This window comes from Lutra lutra, chromosome 13, assembly GCF_902655055.1.
Source record: "Lutra lutra chromosome 13, mLutLut1.2, whole genome shotgun sequence".
Lineage (NCBI taxonomy): Eukaryota > Metazoa > Chordata > Mammalia > Carnivora > Mustelidae > Lutra > Lutra lutra.
Window position 1 is genome coordinate 42807803 of NC_062290.1, and position 7430 is coordinate 42815232.

Below are 7430 nucleotides of genomic sequence, written 5' to 3' on the forward strand. Positions count from 1 at the left end.
GAACACATTCTTTGCCATTTGGCACTCTCTCAGTGAGGCCCAGGACCCTCTCCCTTACTATTATTTCACTATTTGTTCCATCGAATAAAGGAACCTTGCATAGGACATCTCCAGCAGCCATCTGGCCACCTCCCGACTCACTCCATTTCTGTATTTCATCCATGCTGTTGCGTCAGGAAACTCACTCAGAATCTTCTCAGAGACCCAGAAGCCTCTCTATTATTCTCTGCAGATGACCCGGGCGTAAGTATCCCAAGACTGCCCTGTATGGGAGGCAGGGTCCCCAGGCATATACACTGAAATCTACCAGAGCATTGCATTGTGATATTGGACATTTGTCAGGCTTCTGATAAGAGCAATGCTATGTTTTGCATACAGCTGGGGATCCTTGTGTGCAGACAGCGATGGGCTGATCAATGTTGGACAACTGGCTTTCCAAGGTGGGGGTAGATAGGGAAGGGATGCTCTGGTCTGTAAGCTTGACCAGTTCCTGTGGTGTAAATACTCTGATCAGGAACAAATTCAAGCTACTGATGTGATGCAATTGAACTTGAAGTTGGCTCTGCCACGACCGTGGGAAACTCCAGCAGGGAACAAGGATGCATGCATGACCAGGTCTAAGCACCAAAACCACACACAAGCTTAGCAGCCCTGCCCTCCGCAACACCTCTGAATGAACATCCCCTCCCAGCAAAAGAGAGCTCTCTCTTTCCCCAGTTCACAGGGTTCTTTGATTCCTCTCCCACCTTAGTGTTTTTGAACAGCTTCTTCTGGGTGAATGAGTGCACTATTCTACAGTGTGGATTGCCTCCACCACTTACTCCACGAATGGGTCCCGAGGATTTTCTGTTCCATGACTCCCTGGTGAATCCTCTTTCCATTAAGAGGTTGCTATACTTCGAATTGCCAGCAGGAGGCGCTCTTCAGCATCAGGCACGGACAAGGAGCCTGAACAGCACTGAGCACACAGTAGGGCTGAATACCCATTTGCCCGATGAATGAAGGACAGAAAGAAATGATATCTTCTTACTTCACGCCCAACCTGTCCTCCCCGATTTGCCTGGCTATCTCCTACTTACCTTCTGAGGCTCAATTTAAATGTCTCCTGTGGCAAGCCCTTCTCGGACCACCTAACACCCCCAACCCCTCTAATGTGGATTTAGAGGTCCCTTCTTTGGGCTCCCATCAACCTTTGCCATCAGGAGAATTGCTCACCCTGTATACCTGGATTTCAGTGTTGGCAGGATTGCCTGTGGGCTGTGAGTTTCAGAAGGGCAGGGGTCTTGTCCGCATTGCCTTGTACAAAGAGGTACTTAGTAAACACTTGCAGAACAGGGGGCTGAGCAGAATACGTAGTACTTTCAAATATTCCCTGGGGAGGTAGTTTAATTTCTTTTGCCTTTGTCTTTTTCTTCTGCTATTATGGCTTTTGTTTTTCCCACCCAAATCCTGCTTTCAGTATGAGAGTACAAAAGAAAAAAAGGGAGGGGGGGTCAGAAAAGATTTCAGTGAATTGCAGCTTCCAGCTGGTTATCATTATTTAAATTTGGGCTTTATCGTTGTGGGCAACTGAAGCCTATGATTTAACCTATCTCTAGCTGAGTGAGGAGGCTGGGACCCGCCCAAACACTCATATTTCCAGAGTGCACTTTGCTGTGTCAATATACATTACTTGTCACATTGCAAAGAGTCTGAGAAGTTTGATCTCCACTGTTAGACTGTTGTCATGTGTCAAATCACACAACCCAGGAGGAATGAGTACAATGCACACGAAAAGCAGACACTGAGCCATGGTCAGACTGCCTGAAAGATAAACACTGTTGTGTAGACCAGAAAAAGAAAGGTCAAAAAACAATCTGAAGATTCAGACCTTCTTTGCTTTCATTTTCTTGCCACTCTGAGCCTTCAATTCCACCAGCAGGGGCAAATACACATTTTTTTCATCCAACTGTCCTTCCAGCTGATTCTCCAGCAATAGTGGTCGCATCACTGGTGACGCAGGGCAGCCCCCACGTTAAAGCTGACCAAACAAAGCAGGTGAGGCCACTTGGCAAGCCCCTACCCACTGTCTCCAGTGAAATGGAAGCTCAAGGAAATGTGCAAATACAATTAGACCCCGCGAAGAAGAATCCACTTCCGGAACTACATGCTTCGCAAGCAGGAAGAACTGGAGAAATTCCTTGCTGCTGCTGGTGGCAGTCTTTTTCTTTTCTTTTCTTTCTTTCCTCCTTCCTTCTTTCCTTCCTTTCTTCCTAAAGTTGACCAAAAAAAAAAAAAAAAGTTCTGGTTGTTCCTTATTAAAGAAGGAATGGGTACAAGTCAACCTCCCCATTTAAAGATGCCCAGACACTTCAGATAGTTTCCTAGAAAGGCAGCTGTGATTTAAGCAGTGTAGCCTAGCACCCTCGCAAGGCCATTTTTCCGACCCCTTCCAAATCCTCAATGGCTGATCCCGAGGTATGACAGCCACACACCAGATCCATTGCACCCGACAAGGATTAGGGGAGTAAAATTAGTCATGTATGTAAATTGTAATCACGTTGGACGCTTGTATGTGCTCATTTAGGCATTTTAACAGTGTGCGATGCTATCCTCTCCACAGGACTAATAAGCATTAGCCATAATGAGGTCAGTCAGTCAGTCAGGCATTCCCCGGGGATTTAATTGGGACATGGGTCTCTGCTGAAGTGAAAATTAATAACTTTTGTCAATGTTCTGGTGAAATGTTCTGTCTTATTAAACTATGAGGGTCAATTAGAAAGCATTATGTAATAAAGTCCCCGGCAGCAGAACTCAAATTGAGTTATACCACCGTCATTATTGCAGGGCGAATGCATTTGAAAATGGAAAACCAGAGTGCCATATGGAGGCTTCGGGTCAGATTTACAAGCCTCGCATGTTAAGGCTTCAACAAGAAGGAAACAATTAAACATAATACCGAAATAAATCAGCGCGCCGGGCGTGCTGTGCGGGGGCCAGGAGCCCGGGGGTCGCCTGCAGTCCCCCCGCCCCTGACCCCCCTGGGGCGGGGACACCATGAAATGGCCACGTTTAAGGGGGCTCATCTGGGCTCCGGCAGGCGGCCCGGGGCCCGCAGCTCTCGCCCGGGGCTTCAAATCTGGGGCACACCTGGAAGGCTCGGGCCTGCACACAGCCGCCTATAAATAACTCTTTATTGTGTGGCTATTAAGACGAGAGATGGCTTTTATTAAAGTGCAAGTTATTGTGGTACAGCAAATTAAAAAATTTTAAAGCATACTAAACAGCCACCGATATTCCCCATTCGGTCATGTTTTATGGTACTTTAAGGGGGCAAGATGCTGTTAGGGAGATAGAAAGGCTGTGACAAGCTGGGGATCTGGCAAGAACGGGGCTTCGGGTGCTCCTGGCCCTGAAAGGTCACGGCTACCTGCCTGGATGGGGGCGGGAGTTGGGGGAGAGGTAGGGGAAGGGAAGGGAGTGCCAGGGACCAGGATGTCCTCTGTCCTCCCGAAGACTGGGGAAGGTGGTAGTTGTCTGCTGCACCCCGGCAGAAGAGGACATCTTCCAACCAGATTTTGGAAGGTGCTCTGCAGCTACAACAATTAGGAAAATGGAAGCAAGTGAGGCAGGGAAATGGAGAGACGATGGGGGCTGTCCCATTACTGAAGGATTACAACTTTCCTTATCTGCGCAGCTGGTCATTTCTGAACTTTCTCTTCTCAGGTGAAACAGGCTGGGTCTGATTATTTCCCCTTTGATCCCTAATGTTGATTATGTTTCTCATTAAAAACAAATTGTAACAATGCCCCCTTTCTTGGCTCCAGACCATCATGGAACCCCTGGTCGCTCCTCTCTCTCACCTCTGCCCTGCCCCCCAGGGCTGCTGTGGTCTGAGCCCCTGTCCCTTGCCACCAGAGCCTGTTTCCACTCCAGCTGCCTCCCCCCACTTTCTAAAAACACAGATCTGGCCCTGCTATTCCCCTACTTAAAACCCTTTATCACCTTCCCTTTGCACAAGAGATAAAATCCAAAACCCTGACCACAGACCACAGAACCCCTCCCAGATGTGCCTGGGGCTCACCTGGAGCCATGCTTCCCTCCCCTACAGCTCTTGTAGATTCTGGAACACATGAAGTTCATGCTCTACCTGGAGTTTTGACACATGTCGTTCCCTTAGTCTGGAATTCTCTTCCTCCTGATTATGTGCGGCTGGTTCTTCTTAAGCCTCAACATCCATCCTCCAGGAGGCCTTTCCCGAGCATTTTATCTCGGGAAGCCCATCAAGAATTCTGCACCATCCCATGTGTGCTTGCTTGCAGTGCGGTCCTAACCAGAATTTGTCACTTAAAAACAACTTTAACACAGCAAAGTTTCAATCACTACGAACTATTATTGTTTTCGTTATTATTATTCCATTTACCGAGTAAAATATTTCCATTTCCCTATGTTGCTCCCATAACATTAAAGATGGCCATATCTGGGTGATTAATACAACAACAACTTGATCTTGGTCTACTCCTTCTCTTTTCTGACACCCCCAGTCTAAGAGTACTGCTATGACAAAGATCGTGTCTGTTTTGTTTTCCTCTGAATCTTTAGCAATGGGGGTAAACAGCAGGTGCTCACTCTGTGTCCAGTGAGTGAATAACGTATTGCATTCAAGGGTTGCCTTGGAGGGACACCTGAAGTTCATCCAGCTCTTTCATGTCATGGCAAAAGTGTTTCTGAGCATGGGTGGAATGGTATGCACAACGAAACCATTGAGATCCCTGGGGCCACTCCCCGGTTTACCCTCAAAATGTTTCCTTTTACCTTTTCTTCCGCCCAGTCCCCCAGTCCTATCCAATCACACCTGGTCTTCGCCACTATTGGAATAAATGGCATCCTAAATCTGACAGTGAAAACATGTCTAACACCGATTTAAAAGCTGAAGCTGCTCTCCCAAGAAGAGAAGAGATGACTGAATTCTCCTGTATCCATGTAATGGGATACAAAGGGGAATGCAAATGAATGAATCAAGGCCATGGGCACAAAAATGATTGAATCCCAAACCCGTAATGTTGAATCAAAGCAGCAAGTCACAAAAGAGTGCACACACTGTGACAGCCCTTATACAGAGTTGAAAACACAACCAAAACTAAATAATATGGGGTTAGTGATGATGTGATAAAACTATAATGAAAAAAGTAGGAATAAGGAATTAAAAAAAAATAATGAAAGCAACATTCAAATAGTGGTTACTTGCCAAGTGTTGGAGGGGGTGGGTAGGAAGGCAGGGGATCAGCACGAGGACTTGTTCCAGGGATGGATGGAAGAGGACCACGTTCATTATCTTTAGTTGGGCAGCAGCTTCATGATTATCCATTTCTCTCTCATGCTTCATAATGAGTAAGTTTGTATGTATTTGAAAACTGCACACATTTAAAAATAAAGCTGACATGATTTCAGCTTTGCCTGAACATACCCAATCTCAGAAAAAAAGAGCCTCATTCCCGTTCTCCAGCTAGCCACACCCACTGACAGTCAAAAGACAAGTCCTTGGGACCTGTCCCTGGGCCAGGTCAACACCACACAAAACCAAGCAGTAATTGTGCACACTGGAAGGGGGTGACTTTGGACACATTGGGGTAGGGCTCTTGAGAAAAATAAGCCATTATGGGTCCTTCCACTAGTAGCAAGGTTTTCCTTGCCAACTTCAAAGCTTTTCCACCTTTTGCTAAATTCCCTTATTAAAATCCAAATACCCTTGAAAGTATCCACACCAGAATCAACACCCTAGTGATCTTCATTAACTGAGAGCAAGAATGGGATCCCAGGGTTGGGGGTATACTGCAGGGCACCCGAGCAGGGAAGAGGCATGGCAGAAGAGAAGGAGGTGAGGGAGCCCCAGAGGCAAGCCAGGCCAGCATCCCATTTGGTCCAGGGATGCCTAGTCCACTTTTCTACACATCCCCACTGATTTCACATTCTCTTCATTATTTTATCTGAGCCCTAAGCTTGTTACCAACACAGAATGCCCCCAAGATGGCCAGTCAATGTGCCCCTGGTGATGTTGCCACATGCAGCGATTCTCCTTCTTGAGCAATTCCTCTTTCTAATGTTAGTGGAGGGGGTTCCCACCACAGGGGTTTCTGGCTCATTTGTGTTGCTGGGTCTCCCAGGGCCACACTTCTGTTTCGAGAGAGAGTTTTGGCGTCAGGATCCTTCTGACATGTCAGCCTGAAAAAGTGAATTTGAGCCAAGAGTTCTGTTGCCTCATTTCGGTTATTTATGAGAAGCTGGTGTTTTCTGCTAACAAAGACAACGGGAAATTTCAAAACCTAAAAATGATCAAGCTATTGTGGTGGGAAAATAGAACTGGTGAAGGATTTCTCAACTGGTTTGAGTAACTTGCCTTCAATATTTTTTCCCAGGAGTAATGATGAACAGAAATGCCACTTGCCTTCTGGAATCTTTTTGCTGAAAAGCATCAAGTGGTTCCGGGAAGGATGGAGACACAGAAGGTCTCCATTATCACACACTCTTACAGGAAAATACAGTCTGCCTGCACCACTATGCTTTGGCTAGTGAACGAATGAACGGGCCAATGAATGAATGAACTGCTCAGCCTTACATGAGTAATGCCACAGATCAAATGCCTGTTAGTCAGGCATTTGAAACTACTCTCCTAGTTTAAGGTCCAATTGTTTCTTTATCTAAATAATGTGGGGTTTTCTGTGATTACAAAACAAATATATGCAAATTATAAAATGCTTGGAAAATACAGAAAAGTACAAAGAAGGAAACAGGAGCATCCATACCCTACCCTACAGAATGATCTTATTAACATGGAGGTCGAGGTCACACCAGGGTTTTCTGAGCATAGAAATGTTCCATGGCTGAGATTTTACCATCTACACTGCATATATCTGTGTTCAACAGAATTCTAAGATGGCTCCCAATGCCCTCACCCTTGTTTAATCTCCTCTCTGTGAACATGGGGAGGAGGAACCTGTGAATGCGTTGGGATGGTGCCCCCATGATTAGGTTCTATTAGTTGGCACAGTTAACTTCCAGAAAAGGAGATTGATCCTCCTGGTCACCTGACCTGATCACGTGAGCCTGACCAAGGGTGGGGCTTTACTGGGAGATATACATGAAGAATGAGAGGGTCCGAAACAAAGGAAATCTTTCCTTGGTGGCTTTAAAGATAGAGAGGACCACATGGTAAGGAAGGCTAGAAGCCTACCCAAGTTAAGAGCTGCCCCCACCAACATTCAGTAAGGAAACAGGGACCTTGATCCTACCGCCACAAAGAACTGAATTCTGTGCTTGCATGAGCATAAAAGAAGACATCCATTCCAGATGAGAGCACCACCTGGCTGACATAGCAATTTTAGTCTTTATGAAACCCTGAGCAGAAAACCCAGCCTAACCTGCTGGGATTTTGGACCTATAGAACCTATAGA